General features: G+C 49.3%; 1 pseudogene across 1 annotated transcript in view; it reads right to left on the bottom strand.

Annotated features, from left to right (window-relative positions):
* Window positions 1-24,879, bottom strand: part of LOC144136361 (cuticlin-3-like) — a 43,397-nt pseudogene extending 18,518 nt beyond the window's left edge. Inside the window, exon 1 of the transcript XR_013315600.1 lies at window positions 24,745-24,879. The product of XR_013315600.1 is annotated as a cuticlin-3-like (transcript). The remainder of the gene's footprint in view (window positions 1-24,744) is intronic.
* Between the last annotated feature and the right edge of the window lie 438 nt (window positions 24,880-25,317).

Below are 25,317 nucleotides of genomic sequence, written 5' to 3'. Positions count from 1 at the left end.
GAGAGAGCGCCGACTCGGCATGGAGCTCTTAGCGCTGATAGTTCGGCAGTGCCCCGGAAGAGTTGAAGAACACGCGCGTGGCAGGTCGTGATGACAAGCGCGCTCGAACCTTTGGTGCCGTCCCGTCAGTCGACCGTGGTCGTTTACGATATTTTCATGAACTACGTTTCAGGGATGGATTATTTTATCGGCACTCGCTAATTGCGAAAGGTTCTAGTGCAGGCGTCCGCAATTATCCCGCTTTTGGTTCTCTCGATCCAAGTCGGTGAACAAGCACACGGCTTCGGTCATGGTAATGGCTGCACTCTTTCCAGAACCGAATCCCGGCCCTTCTTATCCTGTGGTGGGACCACACAAAAAGGGCCTGGTACAAGAGAAAGCATTTGCCTCAAAACTCCTGTTACCTCATACCACGTACAGTATATTCAGCTGCAGATTTAGTTTCACATTCAGTTGGGGCCGTCTTGGAAATCCTTTTCGCGTGCATTCACATCCTGTCAACGCGTGGAAAAGAGTTAAAAAGAAGTTCAAGCTGCACAACTGAGCCCTCACATTCTGGCTCCGCAGTTTTGAATCTAAGGTACGCGAAGAGCGTCGTAAAGCGGGCAAAGTACATTCCCTGCTTTCCAGAATGCAGTTGGAAAACTCAGATTTTAGGCGCGGATAACAGACAAGAAGTTTGTCGTCTCATCATCTTGCACTCGTGATCGACCCACACGTAATGCCAAAGCTGCGGCGTCTGCTTTCGTTTTACTGAGGAATTCAGGACCGCCGACTTCGCCTGTTTTTGAACAGTTACGCGTGTTACCTGGGCCGAACCGCAGTTCGCTGCAGACATTGCGACGTGTTTCTTTGGAACGCCCAGTGTATGTGGAAGAGATATATCCGTCACCAGGATGATGCGAAGGCTCTCGGGAGGCGCCACTGACACTGCAAAGGACACTGGGACCCTTGCCGTTGCCCCTGTTGGCAAAGCTTTCCTTACGGCAGAAGGTGCCACCGCGGACACTCCGAAGAGCATGCGCTGCTAACTTGCCATACACGCGAAGAACCCCGTGCCGAGGTAATAATAATAATAATAATAATAATAATAATAATAATAATAATAATAATAATAATAATAATAATAATAATAATAATAATAATAATTGGTTTTGGGGGAAAGGAAATGGCGCAGCATCTGTCTCATATATCGTTGGACACAGGTCCTGAACCGCGCCGTAAGGGAAGGGATAAAGGAGGGAGTGAAAGAAGAAAGAGGTGCCGTAGTGGAGGGCTCCGGAATAATTTCGACCACCTTGGGATCTTTAACGTGCACTGACATCGCACAGCACACGGGAGCCTTAGCGTTTTTCCTCCATAAAAACGCAGCCGCCGCGGTCGGGTTCGAACCCGGGAACTCCGGATCAGTAGTAGAGCGCCCTTACCACTGAGCCACCGCGGCGGGGCCCGTGCCGAGGTGGCGAATCGTTTGTTGGTGGACGAACAAACGTTCCCTTCCCCGCCGCCGAAGGCAACGTACGTCACTCGCGAGGCATCTCGAAAACATGTCGTTTCCACCACGTGATGTGCGCACGTCTTCCTCGCCGAAGGGATGCATCGGCCGTGCGAATACCGGGTCTTTCACCTAAGCTGTTCTGCAGCTGTTAAAAATAGGTTGTTGTTTTGTTTTTTTTTAGTTAGAAGAGCGATTTTTTTCGGCATAAGATAGCCAGCGGTGTAGCGCGATATTTATTGAGAGGTGTGTAGTTCACCGTAATATCCATATCAATTTTTAGAATTTAAAAGACGCAGTTACCCTCGGCGCCGTGGCCCAACAAAGTTTGCCTACAAAGCTTGCAGGCAAAGCCACCCCTCCAGTACTCGTAACTGGTCGAAATAGCCAAATTTGTTGGGCCACAGCGCCGAGGGTAACGGCGTCTTCGAAATTCTTAAAACTGATATAAATATTACTGACGGCGGGCTACACAGATCAGATTGTGGTTAGAAATGCACGCAGAGCTTGTGGTTAGAAACATTTTAGTTGAAGCCTGAAAAGTAGTTGTGCACTTTTTCAACCTGTTCGACAGACCGAGCGCTACATCGACTTCCTTCTCTGCTAATAATTGGTAGCAAGTAACTGCGTGGCCACTGCGGGCAACTACGTTCACTGATTAAATCAAACCGAGAAAGCACGAGGCATTAGCCGCCTACCGTTCTCTAGTGCAGTCAGAAGGGCGATGCGATGCACGACGCGAAGCAGCTTCTTTACGTGATGAACTTTCTGTCGTGCTTCCTGTTTTCTCTGATCCACTTCATTCCGGAGAACGTAGAAAATTGCTGGACACTCTTAAGTACAGTTACTTTGAATAAGTCAAATGCAATCTCTCTGTTCTTTGGAACTTTGTCGAACGCTCGGTGCGCTTAAATGCTTTATTCTGCTCGATGAAATGGGCATTTGTGGCAGAAGTTGAGGTCTCGCGCCACCCGTAGTGCCCGCATGAATTCACTCTTTTTGCGCCCTTGGCTTTGGGAGAGCTGCGCAAGCGCATGCGTAGACGTTTTGCTCGAGCTTCGAACGAAATTTGCGTTCACCGCGCTGAGCTGAATATTTCAAGTCATTCGGCTGCTTGTTTTAAACTTTCGTTCAAATGCGCGCCTTGTATACTTTGCTAGAGTGGTGCGGTATTTGCTGTTTTCGCCGGCCGGGCTCCTGGGACCTGTGTCGAAAAGACGCGCATGTTGAAGCTTGCGAAAGTGAAAATTGAGGGAAAGGTACGCGTCGTATACGCACTAGTACCAGAGTCTACAGTTCGTCTTCAGTTGTCGCGTTTAGTTGCTCGCTGTGAACGCCTAAGCCGACTGGCAGCCGCTGTTTTCTCTTTCTTTCTGTGCGTCAATAGAGGGCCGGCACGTATTCCGGGTGATTCGCATCTCAAAAGGGTCACAACTGCAGGCGCACAACTTATACGATCACACGCACACGGAATATCGTGTCCAAACTCCTCATGGTAAGACGACGACAGAACACAAACAAGTTGCATGCGTTGATTCTTGCACTGCTCGCCGCACGACCGTAGAGAAACCATGCGGATTAAGAGACGGAAACTTAACTGGTCAGATTTCGATGCAGAAATGCAATGCTGGCCGCGAAGCCGAGCCATCGCCGAGCTTGTTCCGCTCCACGGCCCGTGCCCATTGCTCTCGCTCCTATATCTGACCGCAATAAATCTGTGGAAACTTATGCCGCTTCCTTTCTTCTGCCTTGCGGCTCGACCAGCCGCACCACAAATTGCCGGCATATGTCGCGAACTATGTTCAGAAACACAATACGCGGACAGTGCGGACGTTCCTGCTCCTTGCCTGCACAGCGAAAGTCACTGCCGACGCCAGCGCCGCCGCACCTCCATGACGTCACGGCTTAACAGCTTAACGCATGTCGCAAAAAACGAAACTTCTCCCAGTTGCTACACGCCGCGGTGGCTCAGTGGTTAGGGCGCTCGGCTACTGATCCGTAGTTCCCGGGTTCGAACCCGACCGCGGCAGCTGAGTTTCTATGGAGGCAAAACGCTAAGGCGCCCGTGTGCTGTGCGATGTCAGTGCACGTTAATGATCCCCAGGTGGTCGAAATTATTCGGGAGCCCTCCACTGCGGCACCTCTTTCTTCCTTTCTTCTTTCACTCCCTCCTTTATCCCTTCCCTTAAGGCGCGGTTCAGGTGCCCAACGATATATGAGACAGATACTGCGCCGTTTCCTTTCTCCCCAAACCAATTATTATTATTATTACTCCCAGTTGCTGAACAACCGCTTGACGCTCATGCCTCCCGAACGTCGGGGACCTTTTTCGGCAGCATTTAAAGGGTCCGTCGTCTTACGCGCGAATCCACTGAAAAATTGCGCGGCAGCACTCGAGTTCAATGTCACCGAAAAGTGCGTCAGATATCGCTCAAAGCACCGAGAGTGTCTTTTCGCATGCAAACAGCAACGCCAAGCTCGCTGCGCACCCGAAGCGGATTACGGCATGCAGCATCGGCGGCGCTGCGGACATTGAGGGTGTCTCTGCCGGACTCGAATAGAACAAACTGAAGGCCTTTACATCTCACGTATTTTATCGCGGTTTCCTCTCGTCGAAGCGTCGCATGCAAGTGCGCCGTCCTGGCGAGGGGTTTCTCACTGCGGGCGTTTAACCCACTATATATTGAACAAGCATTTCCGGTCGACCAATTTAATCTCGGCGAAAAAATATATAATGCTGGTGGGGCACCCGGAAAAAGCATATGCGAATGTCTAGAAAAGAAAAATTGTCGAGAAAAAAAAAGCAACAAAGCCGGCTTGTACAGACCTTGTTTTCCGAAATCTGTTAATGTTTCGGCCTCTATAAAATGGAATCATTTGTAGCTACAGCATTTTAAAGGGAATACACAGTGCGAACAGAGACGACGGGCGAAGAAGAGGTGCGCAACGCTTTTAAAATAAACGTAACCCAACTAGCCCAACTTTCCATGCAACTATAGCTATAGCAATCCAGATATCTTTTTTTTTTCTCTTGGCTCTCTTTATACTTCTAAATGAGCCAAAGCCGTTGTTTCTGTCTTTAACAGTGCTTATTTTGCAAGAAAAAAATTTCAAACATGGCACATTTTGAAAAACGTTCAAAATATTGAGCCTTATTTCTGCGCACCTAAATCACGTAGAAACCAGAAATGACCAGGCCTTATTGTGCTTTACACTGGAAATGCTCGTGCCTGTCTTCATTTATCTAGCAAGCGTTTTTCTTAAAAAAAAAAAGAACTTGATTACCAGCAACGCACCCAAAGTGTCAAATGTTTGAAAATTCTAAAAATTGGCCATTTTCGATTTTTCTCCAACTTAGGAATAAAGCTCCCCAACTGGCCCTAACATGTTGTTCAAAAACTTGTTGCAATATTATTGTAGTGTTTGAGTTGCACATGGCCTGATATGACCATGTTAGCAGAATGGTAGTTACTGTTGGAGGCCTAGGTATACGAAGCTTCTGTCCCCAATGCAAACTTGCCGTGTCATCTGTAAATAACGTAAATATGTAAAATGGCCTTGCAAGGGTTGCGCTTCGACAAAGTTTGAGACATAAAATGCTCACCCCTCGTTAGCTCTGTCTGGAAGGGTTTAGCGAGCTAACTGTTAGAACTGCCGTGGTCGCTCTTCTGTGTTCTATAAGCGCAGCACTCGCCTTTGAGTGCGCAACTCCTACGACGAAGAATGAAAATGAAGACTGTAACCCGAGACCCCGTGGTTTTTACTAAAGACTACAGGGATTTATTTATGACCCCCAGGGCGAATTATAATTCATTTTACTTTGCCTTTTGACCGACTAAGCTCGAGGCGCGGACTCGATGGCGGCACAAAGCGAGCATCGGAGGACGTTGGCTACGGAAACAGAGGCAAGAGGAGGGACCTCTCCTTGTTTTCATAGGAGTGTCTTAGTTGCAAGAAATTGCGCCATGAGCATCGCCTGAAACGACTCGCCAACGTCTGTTGCCGTCACTTCCTTTAACGGCAGGGAACTACATTCAAAGGCACGTCTACTGCACAGATTATTTGATGACAGAGTAAAAAAAAAATAATATCAGTGGAATTTTCGCAGTATCTGCAGGACCTGCAGATTATTTTGTTGAAGAGGGGTGGCCCATTTCAGCGACAACCTAAGCGACCAATTTTAATCACATCACCTACGAGCTGCAGCGCAACAAATAACGTCTTTTAAATTGAGTTTGTCGAGAACCGGGAGCAGGAGAAAAGTTTGCAATGAAATCGGTGGCTATAGCCAATGTCATAAAGCACCGGGCGACGCTGCATAGTCTCCGACGGTCCGCCACATCCGCCATTATGCCAGCGTTAGGAATTGCTGACGTATCAACTCAAAGCTGCCAAACGTCCAACTTCCCGCCTCCCGAAACGCGGTGTTAAAGCATTCACGGAGCGCAAAAAAAAAAAGAGAAAGGAGGAGGTGGGGGTGCAGTCCCTATGCCTGACACCTACAGACATGGCACCTGTGGCAGTGCACATGAACTTGTTCGCTGGTGTTTGTAAGCAGAACTCTGGACTCGGTAAAGAAGAGCTTAAACTGCAAAAAAAAAAAACACGTGCCAAGCAGACCCCCAAGAAACCCAGCTAAAGCTGGGCAAATACTGTGAATGAAGACAATAATGGCAAAACACTTCAAAATTGCGAGATTGAAGTTATGCCGGTTGTTGTATTCATTCCAGGAATACCATGGATACGAATTAAACCGAAGAAACAGGAGCGTCTGTTTCCACGTTGCGTGGACTGCAGATAGGTGACGACACTGCAAAAAAACCTGAAAATTTATTTTGTATCATACGTCATAGTACTTAACCATAACACAGTGCACACACTGCTTCATCGCGGCTAAGCTGCAGAGTGTGGCGCCAGAGAAGCACTCAACAGCCTCTTGGACGTATATAAAAATTAGCAATCAACGGCGCCGAGGACCAGAAACACCGCCAGTGAAAGCCAAGATTTAACGAAGACAATGCGTTCGGTACGAATGCATTTATTAAATGTGCCACTTCTCACACTTCACAGCTGCGTCGTGTCTGAAGAGAAGTATTATTGCGCTCTAACGTTTCAGAGCTTGACGTGTCTTAATTGACAGACCGCTTCCAAGAAAGGCAAGAAATTTTTATGGAAAGGTAGAGGCATATTGAGAGGCACTTTGTCCAGGTCTTTGTCTCGTAGGCTTTCTTCATCTTGCAGTTTCGATTCCTGCGCACAGCCTCCTAAAATTGTCTGTAAGGGCTAATATGAAGAGTTTTCTTTAGAAATCATGAAACCCGCCTAAACGGAAACAGAAAAACGCGAAAGTTTGTTATCCGCACAAATCGCAGCGCTATCCAAGCTGTTATATGTTTTACATGTTGTTTTAACAACTCTACAACACGATTTAATGAAAAGCTGTGCAAATAATTCAGCCAGTATCAGCATTTAGACTTTGGATTGGCTCCTTTCAATGTGAAACTTCGTATTTGACCCAGTTTTGTTCAGCAGAGTTAATTTTTCTGTCGTTTTTATATTACAAATTTTATACCTTGCACCATACCAGAACGCAGGTAGTGCGTGGAAACTAAATGCAAGCTCTTGTGCAAGGCCGTAAAATACTTAAATAACGCAATACGCACTTAGCGACACGAGGAAAGCCTCCCTCTGGTCTAAGAAATGGGTCCACATTCAGCCAAGGCACCTTTTTTTTCTTGTCGCAGCTCTCCTTGGATTTAAATTAAACAAGCTCAAGTTGTAAAGCCTCATCGTATCCGGCCGTCGTGCAAAAAAAAAAGGCACGCGAACGGTCTCCGGGAATGTTTTACTTTGTTGTTCCTCGCTGCGCAGCCTAACACAATGAAATAAAAAAAGTCACGACTCTTCGAATAATTAAGAGCAGCCCCCGACAAGAAGGCGTACTCACGAAAAACGTTTAAAGCTTCGAGCAGGCTGCGTTCATCAGCTAAGTAGAGTGTGATGTCATCTGCATAAGCGGTGACGCGTACTGCCTCACTGCCTGGCAAAGCCAGACCTCTAATAAGAAAGTGGTGATTGACTGCCAGGAGGAATGACTCTAATGCTAAGCCAAACAAAAAGGGGGAGAGCGGACAACCTTGACGAACGCCGCGGCCGACATCAAATGCGGTACAATTTCCCAGCCATCGAGAAACAGGGTGCTTGAAATATCTCTGCACATCTCTTTAATGAGAAGCACGAAAGAAGGTGGGAGACCGAAAGCATCCAATGTACCGTAAATATACTCATGCTCTAAAAAGTCGAACGCCTTCTCTTGATCGAGGGAAACAAGAAGACCCTGTGCGCGCCGCCGTATAGTATACTGTAGCATATCTCGAGTTACGGACGATAAAACTGTGTATTTCACGTACGACCCGAGATGGAGCAATCCTGGTGGCAGGAAACGAGGCACAGGAGGAGAGCCCGTAGACGGCGAACGAGTAATTTTGCTAATACTTTACAATCTGAATTTAGTAAAGTGTTAGCGCGCCAATCTGCCGGACATGTCGAGAAAATAGACTTTTTAGGAATCAGGACAATGCGGCCTGCTTTAAATGAATCGGGAAAGACATTCCCAGGGAAACAGATTATTAACACATCCTAGAAAACGGGGCCTACAAAATGCCAGAATTGTAAATAGAACTCCACAGGAAGCGTATCTAGCCCTGGCGCTGAGCCTCGTTTCATGGAATTCAACGCCTCCTTGATTTCACCTTCTGTTGGCGGAGCCATAAGGCCGTCATGAAATTCAGCGGCAACCTGCGGCAAGCCTGCAAAAAAAATGGGTGTGCGGAAACGTCATCGCGATCAACCAAAAGGAGCGACTGAGCAATATCCCGGAAATGGCTGAAAAACGCACTGAAATTCCCGCCAACTGGCTGGGCCACAGCCCTGGCGGAAGATGTAAAAGCAGGGGAACGTTGAGGGCACAACAGCTCTTGGCGAGCAAACCGAGGCACCTCAGGATGAGCAGTTGGGCTGCGTCGACAACGCCATGCCGCCGCTGTCAAAGAGGATGATCGTAAAAGACGCAGGAGACGCTCCGAAAGCTCCCCTTTCCATGCGCACATGAGCGATGACCGGGTGCGCTGAGCAATACGCAGCTTCACCGTCACTACACGTACCTCAGCTGAGAAGCGAGGCCTAAAGGCTCGACCAGAAGCGGCACAATGTTGACGCCACTGCTCCTTCAGACGGTCCCAGTCACCAGGATCGGCCCCAACAACCGAAAAATGGCCAGGCTTAGCTTGGTTAAGCCAAGAATGCGTTGCATATCTCGATGGAGTTCCGTGCTGCTCCGTTGACTCGATAGGCTATTGACTCGATCGCCATTGAAACTGCCCGTGTAGCAGCGCTCGATCGCCTTTGAGTCGATAGACTATCGGTTCGAGGGCCCTCGAAATGCCCGTGTGACAGGGGTATAAGACTGTCCCGGCGAAGGAGCGCAGCTCTTTTATACATATGCCGTGACGTCAATCATAGCGCAGCGCCCCTAGCGGGAGGAGCGGGAGTCAGGTGGTGGTGGCTGCGGCAGCGCGCGACCGCGCCAGTTGGGGCCCAGCTTTTCCTCCGTGACGTCACGCGCCGGCGCCGCGCCCCTAGCGGGAGGAGCGGGAGTCAGGTGGTGGCTGCGGCCGCGCGCGTCCGCGCGAGTTGGGGCCCAGCTTTTCCTCCGGCTGTCGTGACGTCACGTCACGTGGTTTGGTGGCTGCCCGGCCGCGCGCAAGGGCTGAACTGATTGATTGCAATATGCAACGCATAAAAACGCACGGTCCGCGTTAGCCCTTATCTCGTGCTGGCGTCGTGAAGGATGCGCCCATCCAAACGCCATGGTCTGTGACGAGACACAGCAGCCGCCGGAACCCCGAGTGACAGAAGAAAGGGGCCATGGTCTGATGATATGTATACCGGCGAGGATGGCAGCGTCATTACGTTAGCAGCACACACTGTCCTCGAAAGGCCCGTCGGAACATACGCCCTGTCTAACCTGCTCGACAATAATCCGCGACGCTGTCCACACACAGACACCGCCATACAGGAGCTCATAAGCGTCTGTGAGCATAAACTGGTGCACTAGGCGGCGCAACTCGCGCGCATTCCGGCCTGGCCTACCCCTAACGGCGCCCTGCACATCAGCGACCGTATCGACCACACAGTTTAAATCGCCCAACATCACAACGTTACGTCCTCCAAGAAAATACACGTCTAGATCTTTATAGTGAGTTTACCAATTTAGAATGTGCAGGTGCATAGATGCAAAGAATTCTCATGCGAAGTGCGTTAAACGTGTAGTCGAACGCCAGCACTCGTCTAAGCGCATCGTAGGTAACATGATGGTCTCGCAGGAGTATGCGGTTGAAAACAAGAACGCCAACGCCGCTAGAACGCGTGCTGTTCGTACGAAAAGAAAGAATCGATGCCAAACCTACGCATAAATTCCAATTGCGTGTACGCCAAGTCTGCAGCCGTAAGGTTACCGCTGATAAATCTGTTCTGTGCCGCATGTGTTACCTCATTATTTTGTAGTGAGCGCTACAAGATTTAAAGGCTGAGTTGCCACTCTAGTTCTTTTATTTTAGCCTGGCTGCAAGAAAGCAATTTTTGACGCCATCGGCAGCAGTGCACTTCATGTCTTGCATCAAACTGTTAATAAGAATCGAGGCGAAACGCTAAGGCGCCCGTGTGCTGTGCGATATCAGTGCACGTTAAAGATCCCCAGGTGATCAAATTATTCCGGAGCCCTCCACTACGGCACCTCTTTCTTCTCTCAGTCCCTCCTTTATCCCTACCCTTACGGCGCGGTTCAGGTGTCGGCCGATATGTGAGACAGATACCGCGCCATTTCCTTTCCCTTAAAACTCTGTTCACCGTCAGGTAGTTACACGCAGTGACCGAACGCTCCGCGAGTTCTACCTTGAACGATTAATAACTGGACGCCCCACTCCAGTTGTAGCCAACACAGTGCTGTGCGCGTGTGTTTAATTCCTCCAACATGAACTAATCACGCGCACAACCTGGACACATTTCTTATCGTGTAAATAGTTTGTATATATTACTTCTCCCCCTATCCTCTCTTCCTGTCCCCCTCACCTATTTCATTTCATTTCGCCATTCTGCCTGCTGTCCTTTATTTCCGCGGACCCAGCTCAGGTGCTTCAGTATCGATGGCAGATGCCGGGGCTAGCAAAAATCTTTTCCTTCCTTTTTACTATAATTTTTAATAAAACCACTACCACCACCAACGTAAGAGGTGTTTCCACAAAAAACTGAATCGGTTGCTGAACCCGACCGCGGCAGCCGCGTTTTTATGGAGGAAAAACGCTAAGGCGCCCGTGTGCTGTACGATGTCAGTGCACGTTAAAGATCCCCAGGTGGTCGAAATTATTCCGGAGCCCTCCACTACGGACCTATTTGTTCCTTTCCTCTTTCACTCCCTCCCTTATCCCTTCCCATACGGCGCGGTTCAGGTGTCCTACGATATATGAGACAGATACTGTGCCATTTCCTTTCCCCAAAAAACCAATTATTATTATTATTATGCTTCTTAACCTCGCTCTGCTACTGATCCGGAGTTCCCGGGTTCGAACCCGACCGCGGCGGCTGCGTTTTTACGGAGGCAAAACGCTAAGGCGCCCGTGTGCTGTGCGATGTCAGCGCACGTTAAAGATCCCCGGGTGGTCGAAATTATTCCGGAGCCCTCCATTACGGCACCTCTTTCTTCTTTCACTCCCTCCTTTATCCCTTTCCTTCCCTTACGGCGCGGTTCAGGTGTCCGCCAATATATGAGGGATATACTGCGACATTTTCTTTCCCCAAAAACCAATTATTATTATTATTATTACTCGTAGCCCCCTGCGCAAGCGCAACGTTCAGGGCTAGCCGACGACGCTTGCTCAACCGTCGACCGCAGCGCCACGGTGGCAGGAACAGCGGCAGGCCGGCCCCTACCCATGGGCGCGCCGAGGAGTTTCGAAACTGAAGTTATGTATAAACGTTGATGTTATAACGTTGATGATAAAAAGTGATGTGTGTGACGGATGCGGTGAAGTGGAAACACTAGAACACCTGCGCCTTCACTGTGCCGCGTTCGCCGATGCTCGTCGCGATATGCTCGCGGGCTATAGGGCGCTGGGCATACCACCAGACTCCATCAAGACGCTATTGTGGCCGCAGGGCAGTGCGCGCACTCGTGAGCGAACCTCGGTTAGCCTCTGTGCATTCCTCGAACACACGGGTTTGACGTCCCGTCTGTTCTCCACCATTCTGCCTCCTATCCTTTATTTCCGCTGCCCCAGCTCAGGTGTTTCAGTATCGATGGCAAATGCCGGGGCTAGCAAAAATCTTTTCCTTCCTTTTTACTATTATTTTAATTTAAAAACCACTACCACCACCTATAAACGTTCGCTGCCGCCATTGTCAGCAAACATAATAATAATAATAATAATAATAATAATAATAATAATAATAATAATAATAATAATAATAATAATAATAATAATAATAATAATAATAATAATAATAATAATTGGTTCTTGGGGAAAGGAAGTGGCGCAGTATCTGTCTCATTTATCGTTGGACACCTGAACCGCGCCGTAAGAGAAGGGATAAAGGAGGGAGTGAAAGAAGAAATGAAGAGGTGCCGTAGTGGAGGGCTCCGGAATAGTTTTGACCACCTGGGGATCTTTAAAGTGCACTGACATGCAGAGTTTATTTTCCTTATGCTTTAAATTTATGCACATTATTTATTCTTATTAACTATTTGATGCAAGACATGAAGTGCACTGCTGCTGATGGCGTCAAAAATGATTTTCTTGTAGCCAGGGTAAAATAAAACAACTAGAGTGCAAACTTAACCTTCAAATCTTGTAGCGATGAATGCAAGAGCGTGAGGTACGTAACGTATGCGGCACAGAACACACCAGCGGTTTTTCAAGCCCCTCGCTACACACACTATTTGTCTTACGGGCCATGTGAGATCGTATCTCAGACACAGTTTACCGAGGAGGAAGGATGGTTGCAAACAACTTTTATTATAAGAAAAAAAAAGAAAGAAAAATCTTCCAGGGTGGTCTCCTACAGGTCCAGGAGTCTACGGGCTTGTGCCTCACATAAGGCCCGATCCACCAGCCATTTCTGGGCGGCGGGCTGAGCGGTCCGTAAAGCAGCCTCCCAGGAAGAATGAGTGGGATTGGGGATGGGGGTACTGCCTGCGGGGAAGGATATTCCCAAAGGTAGTGAAAAAGGGTGGATCTGGGCACGCCACAGGTGTTACAATGAGGAGGAAAGGTGGAGTGAAAGCATGAGAGACGGTAGGGTGAAATAAAGCAGCCCGTCTGTAATTGTCGCCGTGTGGCGCTGGATAAGGGCGACAAAGTACTGTGGGGTGGTGGTAATGCCATGCGGCTGAGTTTGTAGAATAGGGTGATTTGATGATATGTATAAAGGACCGATGGGGCCTCTTGCGTAGGGTTTGGTGCCTGATCGTCCGGGGTCCACGAGGAGAGTTCTCGGGCCAGCGCATGAACGCGCTCATTACCGGGGATCGAGGCATGCCCAGGGATCCACGACAGAGTAACCGTTCGGTCGAGAGAGGTGGCTGTGGCAAGAATACGGTGTGTGGCCGGCGTTGCCACGCCCTTTAGGTAGTGGCGGTATGCGGCCTGGGAATTTGTGGAAATTTCGGTTATGTTTTTGTCAATTTTGGAGTGGGCCAGCGCAAGTGCGATGACGGCTCCTCCCGCCACTGCAGGTGAATTATAGTTCGGATAGTGGCGGCGGCCCCCATAGTGCCGTCTTCATAGGCTGCGACTGCCGTGAAGAATCCTACTTTAGAATTTTCTGCCACGTCGTCATAAAGTATATCGGAGCGGTTGCTGTATGTTTTATTGTAATAGCTCGCTCGAGCCTGCCGCCCACCCTGATCGAGGCTAGCGCTAATATTGCGCGGTAGGGGCTTCTGATATATGTGGTCCTGCGTGCGCAGAGAAATCATGTAAGGTGTAGGACTTGTTGGGGTTGGAATGGGTGGATTGAGACGGAGCTGTCGCAGTAGGCATTGTCCTGTTTCCCTGCGACTCAGACGGACTAATTGGTTGGTGCGTTGAGCCTCTATTAATTCGATCACGGTGTTGTGGGTACCAGTGGCCAGGAGGCGTTTCGTGCTAGCCGTCTGTGGAAGACGTAGGGCGGAGGTGACAGCCGTGCGTATTAGGATGTCTGCCTGTCGTGTTTGGCGCAGAGTGAGCATGTGGTATGGGAGGTGGTATGTAATGCGGCTGATGATTAATGCATTTGTCAAATTGAGGGTCTCGCGTTCAGACAGCCCATGATTGCGTGCTGCCAGCCGCTTGATTAGTGCAGCCACCTGTTTGGCCTGTCTTTGCAAGAGCTGAAGGGTGGGGGTAGCATCGAGTGTGTTGTTAATGAGAAGGCCGAGAATCTTCACCTGAGACACAATGGGCACTGGATTCCCGAACATGTGCAGTTCAATGGGGGGGTCACCGGGCAGGGGTTTCAGCTGCAAGAGTTCCAATTTATTTGGAGAGCAACAGAGGCCTGTGCTTGCTAATTGGGTGGTGGTGGTGATGTCTCTGACAGACTGCAGGATATTCTGGGCTGTTCCAATGTGCCTCCTCGGAGCACCGCCACGGCGAAATCGCAAGTTCGCGGCCGGCGGAATCTCCGCTTCTGCGGCGCCAATTTTTGCCAGAGCTTCGGATATTCCCCGGTTGATCAGCTGTAAACATTTTATATGTACAATTTTTTCTCAATCTTGTTTTATATGCTAATGACGTTGATGTCTATATCTTTTATTGCGTTTATTTGATTTCTGCTAATGCGTATAGTTTTCACCTGCTGCTTTCGGTTTTGCAACAGGTGTACGCCTTCCGAGTCTTTTCCATGTTGACATCTTTTAACAGTTCTTTAACCATGATTGATCTTTGGTATTCCACAGCTAGGTTCGGGCGTTTCCTAATTACTACGCTTCTTTCTCGAAAGAGTCTTAGTCCTTTCCAGTTATCTGACCGCCTACTTCAGTTGCAGACTGAACTGTTGATGAAGTGTTGTCTTCGGAAATTCTAGCTGTTCCAGTATCCCGAGCTACCGACAGCAGAAGTCTGTAAGTTGAACTTTTTCACTTTGCGCTAACAGGGTGTCCTGATTCTTCCTTGCAACTTTTCCTCGCTTCTTTTCCAGACCTACACTTATCCTAGACGTCACGGTCCAGTCGCGTTTCTGTAATCCACCGTCACTGCTCTGGTCTCATTGCTATCGTCCACTGATTTTTATTTCTTTTTTTTTAACAGCGCTAGTTGTTAAAGCGAGGGTTCCCGACCTCCGCGTATACAGGAGCAGTAGTAGCCCACTGCTCGGCGATTACGCGATCACCTCGTGCACATATAGCCGGCGCCTCACTTTAACTTCGTCGTCATCAGGTCGGGCACGCGGCCGCAGCAAGACAGAACGCCTTGAAACGCAGCTCAAGATAACATCCTGAAAGCATTGAATGGCGTGATATCCTGCACAGCAGCAGCCGCCGCAGTTATAAATCCGCCAACGGTGACCTGGCTCCTTAGTCGTGCTCAGGGAGGGCCGTGAATGTAGCCGAGGAGAAACGTCGAGCTCTGAACACTGCACTTACGCGGGAGGCCAGAGCAACTCTCTCAATACAGAAGCAACAACATCACTCAGTCATGCGGGGCACCACCATTCAAAGCAAATGCGTCAGCCGAAAAGGCTCAATGGGGTTAGGCTGTATAGGGCTGATCAACTGCATTACCACGGGTGTAATCGCCATTATTTTTCTCTAATTTGATGAGTCTGTCATTGAGCATAACCTAAGAAAGTGGGATGAAGATGTAGAACATTCGGTTTCAGGAAGGGAATGTTGTCTTGTTTGACGAAGAAATGCGCGGAGAGTCTGTTAATGTTTGCACAGTGTCCGCGTATACCGAAATCACGTGCAGGACTCCTCTGCCGGCCATAATTAAGGAAGGCGATTTTCTGTTAACGATCATGCCACACATAAATCACGGAACATTGCGCCTGAATTAACTGGTGTAAATTTTTACGGTTAAACGAACGAATAAATAATTGGGTCCAGTTTCTTTTCAGGACACTGTATACGCTTGCACAACGCAAACGAAGCGTTTGGTCCTATGGCACTTTCTCCTGGAATCCGCATGCCGCCGTTATCGCGAACACTGGACGGCGCACCGGCTTCCGTGCGATCGAGATGCAGGAGGCGAGGACGAGGTACGGTCTTCCCATCCGACCTTGGAAGCCATGGTCCGGAGACAGGAGAGGCACCGGAGCGAACCAACCTTGTAAAACCGGCGCCCTGTAACGCGCACAGCCATGGGAACGACGGTGTGTTCCGCGCCAGCGAGCTCTCTCGGCAAACGGCAGACTGCCCGATGAAGCGCAAAGCACCAAAATGGAGCGCAGGGTAACCAGGCGGGCGCCGCGGGGGCGCAGGGCGAGGAGTGGCCGCGGTGGCGACACTTCTTCGCACCCTTCTTCCGGCGGCGAAAGCCTCGTTGCGTCCTTGTGGGGCGGGCCACAGGGGTTGAGACATAACGGTCACTCGCGTGTGTCACTAATCCGAGTTGACGAAGCACGCTGTTTCTTCGCGGGGTTGTCAAAAGACGATAGCCTGAGCCTCTATACGCTCGGAAGGGAGAGAAGTCCTTCACCTCAGCAGGCTTTTGTCGCGTGGTCTTTGCCCAACTCAGTCGTCGTGCCGGAGTCCTCTAATTGCGCATATGCGGACACGTGCGTCGCGCTCTCCAGAGAAGCCGCTGCAAGTGGCGCCGAGGCCAGTGGCGCAACGCTTTTCGAAGGTGCGCGCCCCGCTGCTCGGAGCAGGAGCGCGCCCATCTTTGTGGGGAGCGCGTATCCCTCGAAGGTCATCGGGCGGCGTTCGCAGAGCCGCCGATGCTGAACGGCCGCTTCTGCGGGCCCCGGCGTCATATGCATCCGCGCCGGACAATGACCGCCGTCCCGTGGCGGATCTATCTCGGTGTTTTGTCTTAGCAAGGACGGCCCCGCGCGACTGAGAACTGTTTGTCGCGGCCTGCTATTAGGCTCACCTTGACTGTTGGGAAAAGGGCGCTCCGCTCCGCGGAGGTCGAGGAGCTGTCCGTCTGGGCGGGATTTCCTGAGCCAGAAGCTTTTGTGCTCTCAGTGCAAACACAGTCGGGGCTCGCGCGGGTTCGTCGATTCGTGTCCGTAGTGCCGGTCGTTTATGATGCCGCATCGATAATAATTACATCGAATGCACAGGCAGTATGGAATGGTTTGATTTTACGGGGGTTTAACGTCCCAAAGCGACTCAGGCTATGAGGGATGCCGTACTGAAGGGCTCCGGAAATTTCGACCACCTGGGATTCTTTAACGTGCACTGACATCGCACAGCACACGGGCCTCTAGAATTTCGCCTCTATCGAAATTCGACGGCCGCGGCCGGGATCGTATCCGCGTCTTTCGGATCAGCAGCCGAGCGCCGTAACTATACTGAACCACCGCGGCGGCTACCAGTATGGAATATTGCTCTTTATAGGTAACCAGTTGAACGTGACATGGTGGCATTTAGGCTGGACACAGTGCGCGGTTCCAGAATGTGCATTCTCAGTAGCACTTTTAATGGCTGCGGTTTTCGGTATGTAAGATATGCGGGTTTAACTTCTCGACTCTGCGCGTGGATTATGAGAGGCGACGTGCTTCGGATTGATTTCGACCGCTAGGAATTCTTCAAGGTGCACGAACGTCGCGCATCACGACAGTGCCTGTGCAAATGCTGAAGCTCGTGCCCTCTTGCGTGTTGTGAAGAAAACTTTCTCGCATAAAAGCGCAGGCCCTCGAGCTCACTCGAAAACTTTCTCTTGGAGCCTCGCAGGACACATATGCGAACGGATCCTTTTATAATTCATAGAGTAATCGTTGGGCAGCCTTCATATCACCATACTGGTCGCAATAAGAAAGGTTGACATTGGTTGCTCTGGAATTTGGCGCGAAGTAAAAGACAGACACTCAGCAATTTCTGTATGTTTGTAACGAACAAAATACAAGATAGAATAATGAAATTTAGTTCACTATAGTTCATTATTAGAATGCAGTCTATAGACTACCCCAAGACGAGAGAAAAGAACAAAAAGAAAAAACAGCGCCCAGCGGAACTCGTGATCATGTAGTGTATGTATGTATGTATGTATGTATGTATGTATGTATGTATGTGTGTGTGTGTGTGTGTGTGTGTGTGTGTGTGTGTGTGTGTGTGTGTGTGTGTGTGTGTGTGTGTGTGTGTGTGTGTGTGTGTGTGTGTGTGTGTCTGCATGCATGTATGTATGTATGTATGTATGTATGTATGTATGTATGTATGTATGTATGTATGTATGTATGTATGTATGTATGTATGTATGTATGTATGTATGTATGTATGTATGTATGTATGTATGTATGTATGTATGTATGTATGTATGTATGTATGTATGTATGTATGTATGTATGTATTTGCAAATGCGAGGGTAACCTTTAGGCGTCTCTTATACATTTTCTCTACCAGAAGAAGAAAAGGCAAGCAAACACTTTGAATTCATCTCCGAATCATGTCCAGGAACGTTTCGAGAAAATCGTAACAAAGTGGTATGCTCAGCGGAGCCTATTCCGGATAGGTGTATACAGCGTATGCTACAACTGCCACCAGCGCGCCTGGACGGCACGTCGAACCTTGTATATCGAAACGTCGTGTGCCTCGCAAGCCCGAAAGCAAAAGGCCGGGACAGTGCCTGCGCGCCAGCCTGCTCCTTTCGAGGGCGACAAAACGAAGGAGAGGCAGCCAGGTAGCGCAAGTTCCCAAGTGAACTGCTGCACCATTTCGCGTCGCCAGCAGCGGGAACGGGAAGAGGCGCATATTGCCTTCCGATTCACACGACCCGTTTCTTTTCTCTATTTTCATTTTTTCCTTTCCCAAGGCCAACTCGGCCCGCGCGGAGGTTCCGAAAAGTGTGATCATTTGCTATCGACCGAGCCCGCTGACATCACAGATTTACTGAGCGTTGCCTTCATTACTTATAGGACAGTTCTGCAACTTGTCAATTAAAAGTTCGTTGCTGTAGAGCACGCAGGCTGTTCAGCGTAATTGCAGCGTAAATTCGCAAAAAGGCAAGGTGCCCTGCCCGGACAAAAAAAGTGCCCCGAAATCGGCGCAACGAAATCGGGCGTCTCAGAAAGCAACCACCCACTGCCAGATGAGGCTGTCGTATGAGAGAGTCCCCTGCAGAAGCTGTTGGAGTGCTACATTATAGTAAAGTTTGCCTGTCTGAGTTTATTAACTTGCGTTAAGATAAACTGTTCATCTGGGCTGTATGCCAGCCAGAGCGTTAGTTACGCGCTTGTAAGCTGGTTAGCCCCCTACTCCTGCTCCCTCTCTCTCTCCATTCAATTACCGAAAGCACTGTTTTTTTTTTTCATTTTGCTGAAAGAGCGCAACAACAGTTAAGTTTACGTACGCATCTTTGCAATTTCTCTCTCTTTCGAATACCTCTCCGCGCTAGATTTTTTTTTTTTGCGCCCATACGGACTGCGCCACCAGTGCCTTCTCTATTTTTACAAAAAATAGAGGAGGCGCTGGCGCCACCTGCCCCGGAAGCTAATTGCATGGCTATTTAACTGGCACCTTGGAAGTAAGTGCCTGTTAGGCGCGGGTGATATGCCGTTCTTTTTTTTCTGCAGTGGACTCAGGTAACGCGTATGCGTCATAACCAATTCAGTTATATCGATTGCCTCGATCGAAGGGGTTTCTGTATATGCTCGGAAACTGCGCATGTACTCCAAAAACCCTGGTGGTATTTCAAATGCCTGTAAAGATTGGAGCCCGCCGGGCGGTGTTCCTGGAGCTCTCTCCGACCAGGCGTGGTTTGCTTTGGGCGGGACCGTCTTCCCGTTTCAATATAAAACGCTACCCGTCTGAAATTCCCGGCATATGTAACAATTTGTAACGGTTACTGCGCCATTTCTGTTCCTCAAAAACCAATTTTCGTATCGAAATTGTGATGCAACTGTTCATCGTACAGCGTTCCGGGTGGTGTCATACGCGCTTGTGTGTGGGTGGTGTGTGTGTGGGGTGGGTGCCAGTGCACCCAGAGAGAGTAATGCTTTCGCATTCCCACATCTATAGCTCTCTTAAGTGTATCTGCCGTTCTTTTTTTTTTTGTTCCTTACTCTCTACGAACTTGTGTCTCCTGCGAAGGAAAGACGCCGCAACTACACATTTGTGGACACACTTAACTCGAATGCACATTATATCTGCTGTTTCGTTTTGAACGGCAGCCATGATAGTGCAGCTAACGCACCCCCCCCCCCCCCCCCAAGATGAGTTTATCCTCTTCCCAAAACCACAAATGTTTGCTTTACAGTGCTTGCCCATATTGTGAAAGTTCGCTAGAAGATCATAGTGCGCATTCCGGCTGCACACAGCTAGTCCGCACACGGTAAGCAGCCACCATAATTAGCCTGCACTCGTGGGCAAAAAAAAACAAAACAAAAACAATTCCAGTACATTCGAAAGCACGGCGGCATAAGGAAGTCAAAGAAGGAAATAAAACAAATATAAAAAACAATGCTTTTAGTCAAACAACTCCTTAAAGTCGTTGCTATTAAAACACTCATAAACTTCAAGTTAGAATGCGCTACATCGGCAAAAGATTCTATACTCACGAAACTTTAATTACTACCTCACGACTGGTTCGGAATAACTCCGTTCCAACTTACTATACCTAACCGACAGCAGTGGAAGCTAACCTTAAGAATTAATCTTTAGCTGCACAGCACAAAATATCTCGTTTTATTTATACTCCTAATTATACCCCGATGTTACACTTCGCGATTAATTACATTCGAGCCCACTTATAACAGCCACAGTTATACCAAACGCTCGCTTATACGAACGAGCACAACACGAAGACATGGATGACAAACGACTTTTGTTCATTCGACTGGCGTGCCACTATAGCGATTAGTTTAGAAGCGGGTATTGGAATCACGCGCGACTGCTCGCTGAGTGGTTTATTCATTTCGAGCGCTGAAAAAAAAAAAAAAGCTCCTGCTCTTGGTTGACAACCATGCGGAGCATCACGTGCGGTCCCCTCTGACTGCGGTGACCGAGTTCCTCTGCCACCGAATGAGACGCGAAGACCAGCCGCTCGGCATGCGCATATATAGCGCAAGCATATATGGGAACACCAAGAGTACCTACAGGTGATCTGAGTGTTCCTATATTTGCTCCCGCAGCTCCCTGCGGAAGCAAATACAGGAACACTAGACACCCTATTGGTGGCGCGCCACAGCGTATGCTGGTAGCAATTTAGAGACCAGGTGCCGACGTCCCGGTTAGGGTCTCCTTGTTCGCCGCCGCCAGAATGATTAAAGCCGCTTGGGTGGAATTGACTGCTGTGGAGTGCATCACGAATTGCTTCAGTCGGGCACCGGGAACGTCGGAGAACGCAGTCAAACACCCATGAGTTCAGACGCACTTGGATTTGTGGCAATGTGTCGTTCATGCAAAGCTGGCCGGGTATGAAGTCGTTTACGATGATTTGGTTTGCGAAGGCGATGACGCCGACATCGCAATGCCATACACCGACTAAGTACAGTAGGCGAATTATAAGCACTCCCCATTAACTGCCAAGAAAATTAACGAGACGATGACGAGGAGGCCGACCTAGCGCCAGCTGCGAGGGGAACATGACCACGCTGGCGAGCTTGAAAAGCGCCGTAACAGCGTCCAGCAGACGCGCATTCTTTAAGAAATAGGCGTCACTTAATTGTGTCTTTCTTTGCATTTTTGGCTGTAAAATGGAAAGTCCACTTTCTACGACCCTCGCATACAACGAGCGCAATCTGCGTGAGCATCGGGTTCGTTATAAGCGGGCTCGACTTCGTCCTCCGGTCGCATCAACCATGTTCGTGAGGTGTAGGCATCGATACGTCTAGAAGAGATCTGCTTTCTTACCTGCTCGAGCCCTGGTCGAGTGCAACATATATGTTATTCACACAAGCAACAGCACATTTTTACGCTTCTGTAACTCAAATCGCAAAATTTTAAGCAATGTCGGTCGTTTTACGGACACTCGCTGGATTTTGTATGCCTCTCTGCTGCAGCCAAAACCGTTAATTCATGGCGTTTTTACACCTCTCACCCACCCCCCTCTTGGATGCATTTCTTAGCTGTGAGAGAACAGTAATGGACAAATAAAAGCTAAATGTGTAAACATGCATTGCGTAAACGTCATCTCGGAAAAAATAAGTAAGCCAACGTCTGCACAAAGGCCTCGTAAAGCCGTATGACGGAAGCGCCTCTGCCTAAGCGGGGCGCGATTATCATCCAAGTACACCGACTTAAACCTTGGTGTAACGAAATTCCTTGTAGTGGAAAGAACTATTAAAACGAATGAAACTTGATCCCCGTTGAAAGCACTGTTATAAAGCCCACGAGTTTCACATCTAATCTTAACGAAGTAAATTTTCGCTTCCTGCGGACACAACGACCAGTCTTTTCTGCCAAAGCTTAAAGTATAGCCGTGAATTTCGCATTGCACGTTCACCTTGAAACAGCTCACAACGCAGTCATGCAAAAGTTGAACGCTTTCGTGTCTCGCACTGCGTGAGGCGAAGTGCTGTTTGTCAGCAGTGAAACGGCATATCGCAGTGAATGCCACATTTCCTTAGCCATCGCTTGCAATGTAAGCAGCAGTCAATTTAATTTCATCGCAAACGCACTCGTCTGGCCGTCACACGCATTGCTATGTCAGTCTCTGTTCGCCCATTGTAAGCAGAATCCGTCTGGTATACGATATTTCTAGTCAGTTTCGTACGTGGAACCAGCCTTGCATCCAGCTGCTGTTACTATACGGGTGTTTCACCGAAGATGTTCTGCAATTTTTAAATTTAGAGTTAGAAGAGTGCTTTTTTCGGCGTAGCATCGTCAGCGGCGTAGGGCGTCAGAATACAGCTAAAAAGCGCTAGCTAGTATAGGCCGGCTAAGTAACACTGAATAGCCAACTTTTTAACTGTTACTGTTAGTCCCCTTATTTACTGAGACGCATGTAGCCCCCGTAAGTAATATCCATATCAATTTTTTTCCAAAACGCAGTTACCCTCAGCGCTACGGCCGAACAAATTTTGCTTACATCGTGCCAAAATGCATGCGCTTTCGAGAAGCTTGCAGGCAAAGCAACCTCTCCAGTGCACGTAACACGTCGAAATGGCCAAAATTTGTTCGTCCACAGCGCCGAGGGCAACTGCGCGTTTTGGAAATTTCAAAAACTGATATGAATATTACTTACGGTGGGCTGCCTCTCAGTGAAGAAGGAGACTAACGGTAGTAGTTAAAAAGTTAACTATTCAGTGTTAGTTAGCCAACCGACTAGTTAGGACGTCTTAGCTGCATTCTGATGCGTTACACCGCTGACAATGCTGAAAAAAATGCTCTTCTAACTCAAAAAACTTATTTTTAAAAAACTGCAGAACACCTCAGGTAAAACACCCGGTACACTAGTCATGTAAGGCATTTAGTGAGAAAAATGCTCCACAGAATAATCCCGAGCATCGAGAAAATTAGAACACATCTTTCTCGCCATGCGCTGCACGTGATGAGCTGGTGCTCGCAGCACTGAGGCGCATAGAGGACGAAAGGGGGCCACCGACGGAGGTAAAGTGAATGTGCACCTGCCTGAGAACCATACGCAATGATATATGCTCTACCATGGGGACGGCTAACCTTTGAAAAAGTGTCTGGAGGTGAAAATCGCATGGAGGCCCGCCGCAACGGTCTCTGCGACCTGCCGCCGTATCGTTAGTAATACCCGATCCAGCCAACCAAAAGAGGCTCTCTACGGATGTTCGCAATCGTGTAAGCGCTCATCATCAATGAATTCAGTCAGCGACTGGGCTGCTTTCGACGCAGTGTGCATCACCCAGATGTGCCGCGCCGCAATCGTTTTCGGAGACGTATCATAGAGGTAGAAATATTCCGAACAGTTCTGCTTTCGCGCACGGCGCCTATTGCGATAAGTGACAAAGCTGTCAATAGCAGCGCAAGAACAACCGAAAGTTTCACGCTGTTCTGGTCGCGTCAGTAAACGCTCACATTCTTCTTGCCCGCAGTCGCCTGATTTGCAGAAGCACTCTCAGCTCATGCGTAGGTGACTTATTCGCGACACCCGTTACTGCCAGTGCTACAGTATAGGCGTGATCAGCGGCCAAGGAGTCGTGGTTCAAGTCCTTGGGAGCTGGGAATCACAGTCTAGTGCGCTCACGCTGCATCACAGGCCCATATACGCTCTATAGAAGACGCATTTTCGCAACGTGAATGACCGCCGAGCAGTACACTCGTAATAAAATTTCCAGTTTCCAAGGTCTCAAATCTTACCATTGAAAACAAAAAACATCAATTCAGTTCGATAAAAACAATTAAACCGTTGGGCCCGCCTGGTGTGAGGGATTGAGCACTTGAGAGATGCCAGCATTATTCGCTAGCCGTGTCAGGAAAAACTCGATGGAATAAATGACTGCGCTTTGCCAGAGACAAGCCCGTGCCACTGTACGCGCAAGGCAGCAGCAACTTATTTTTCCCGCGCTCTCCGCATCTTCTCGGAGCGCGGCTTTCGATGCCTGATTTGGTGTGCGGGCCAGTGCGCTATGTCGAAGCACTTTCTTGAAACCCACGTTTCAGATATTATATGCACAGAATCAAAGCTCCTCAGCTCCGTTGTGGACAGTCCTCATTTGTTTTTGTTCAATTTGAGCTTTGCAACATAAAGAAGGACAGGCACTTGCATAGTAACACCCCCAAGCGAAAGGTTACAGCACGAAAAAAAAAGGCAAAACATGTGCGAAGAACTCAAGACATGTAATACGACCAGACTTGTAGCAGACAAATTAATGGCTTCAACTTCTACTTTCTCTGGCGTGTGTCGAAAAAGTGCGCTGGCGAAACGTCATTATAACCTTGCCGATTAAAAGCTCAAAGAAAACGTTAACTACTGGGATGGGACCGCAGTGAACCGTCGTTGGATTTACAAAACACTTCACACGGTATCACATGACATGACATGAACGTGCACCACACGGCAACTTTTCGGTGGAAGCGACAGTTTCCACTGCAGAGTTGCATACTTTGTTGCAGACGCTCCGCGCCAGTGCACACTCACCAAGCCTACTGCTCTGCCCGGTGTTGCTGAAGGGACCGCTCAAATTAATCCCCGGCAGTCGAGGGATTGGCGAGCGCTGCAGACTCAGCCTTGTCGCGTGCTTCCGCTGCGCGTCCAGTCGCGTGCATCGAAAGCAGTCGTCAACGCTGAGGAGCTCGCAGTTGGTCCCCGGACCGTCGTCGCACCGAGTACACGCCGGTGGGACTCACCGCACGTCGTCGCCGCTCCTCTCAGCTGTCGGCAGTCATCCGAAAGAGGCGCGTGGGTCGAATGCGCCAAGGAGCGGCCGCGCCGTAAGACCATGTGCGCCCCACTCTCTCCCCGCCCCCCTTTCTCCTGGCGGCCGTCGTATGGGCTCGGGGCAGACACGCACTGTTATGCGGCCACGCGGCCTGTGTTTCGCGGCGGGCCGAATCGGGCGCCCTGCAACTAAAGGGCGTCCCTGCGGGCCGGCCAGAAGCCTCGACGCGAAGGGAGGAATCGTGAGCGTCGGTTGTTGTCGGGCCTCAAGGGCGGCCGCTTTGTTGCCCGCGAATGTAGTGCAAGGGCTCCCGACACAGCCTCCGCTGCAGC

This window comes from Amblyomma americanum, chromosome 1, assembly GCF_052857255.1.
Source record: "Amblyomma americanum isolate KBUSLIRL-KWMA chromosome 1, ASM5285725v1, whole genome shotgun sequence".
Taxonomy (NCBI): domain Eukaryota; kingdom Metazoa; phylum Arthropoda; class Arachnida; order Ixodida; family Ixodidae; genus Amblyomma; species Amblyomma americanum.
The sequence above is the reverse complement of the archived record's forward strand: the minus strand, read 5'-3'. Positions and strand labels throughout refer to the sequence as shown.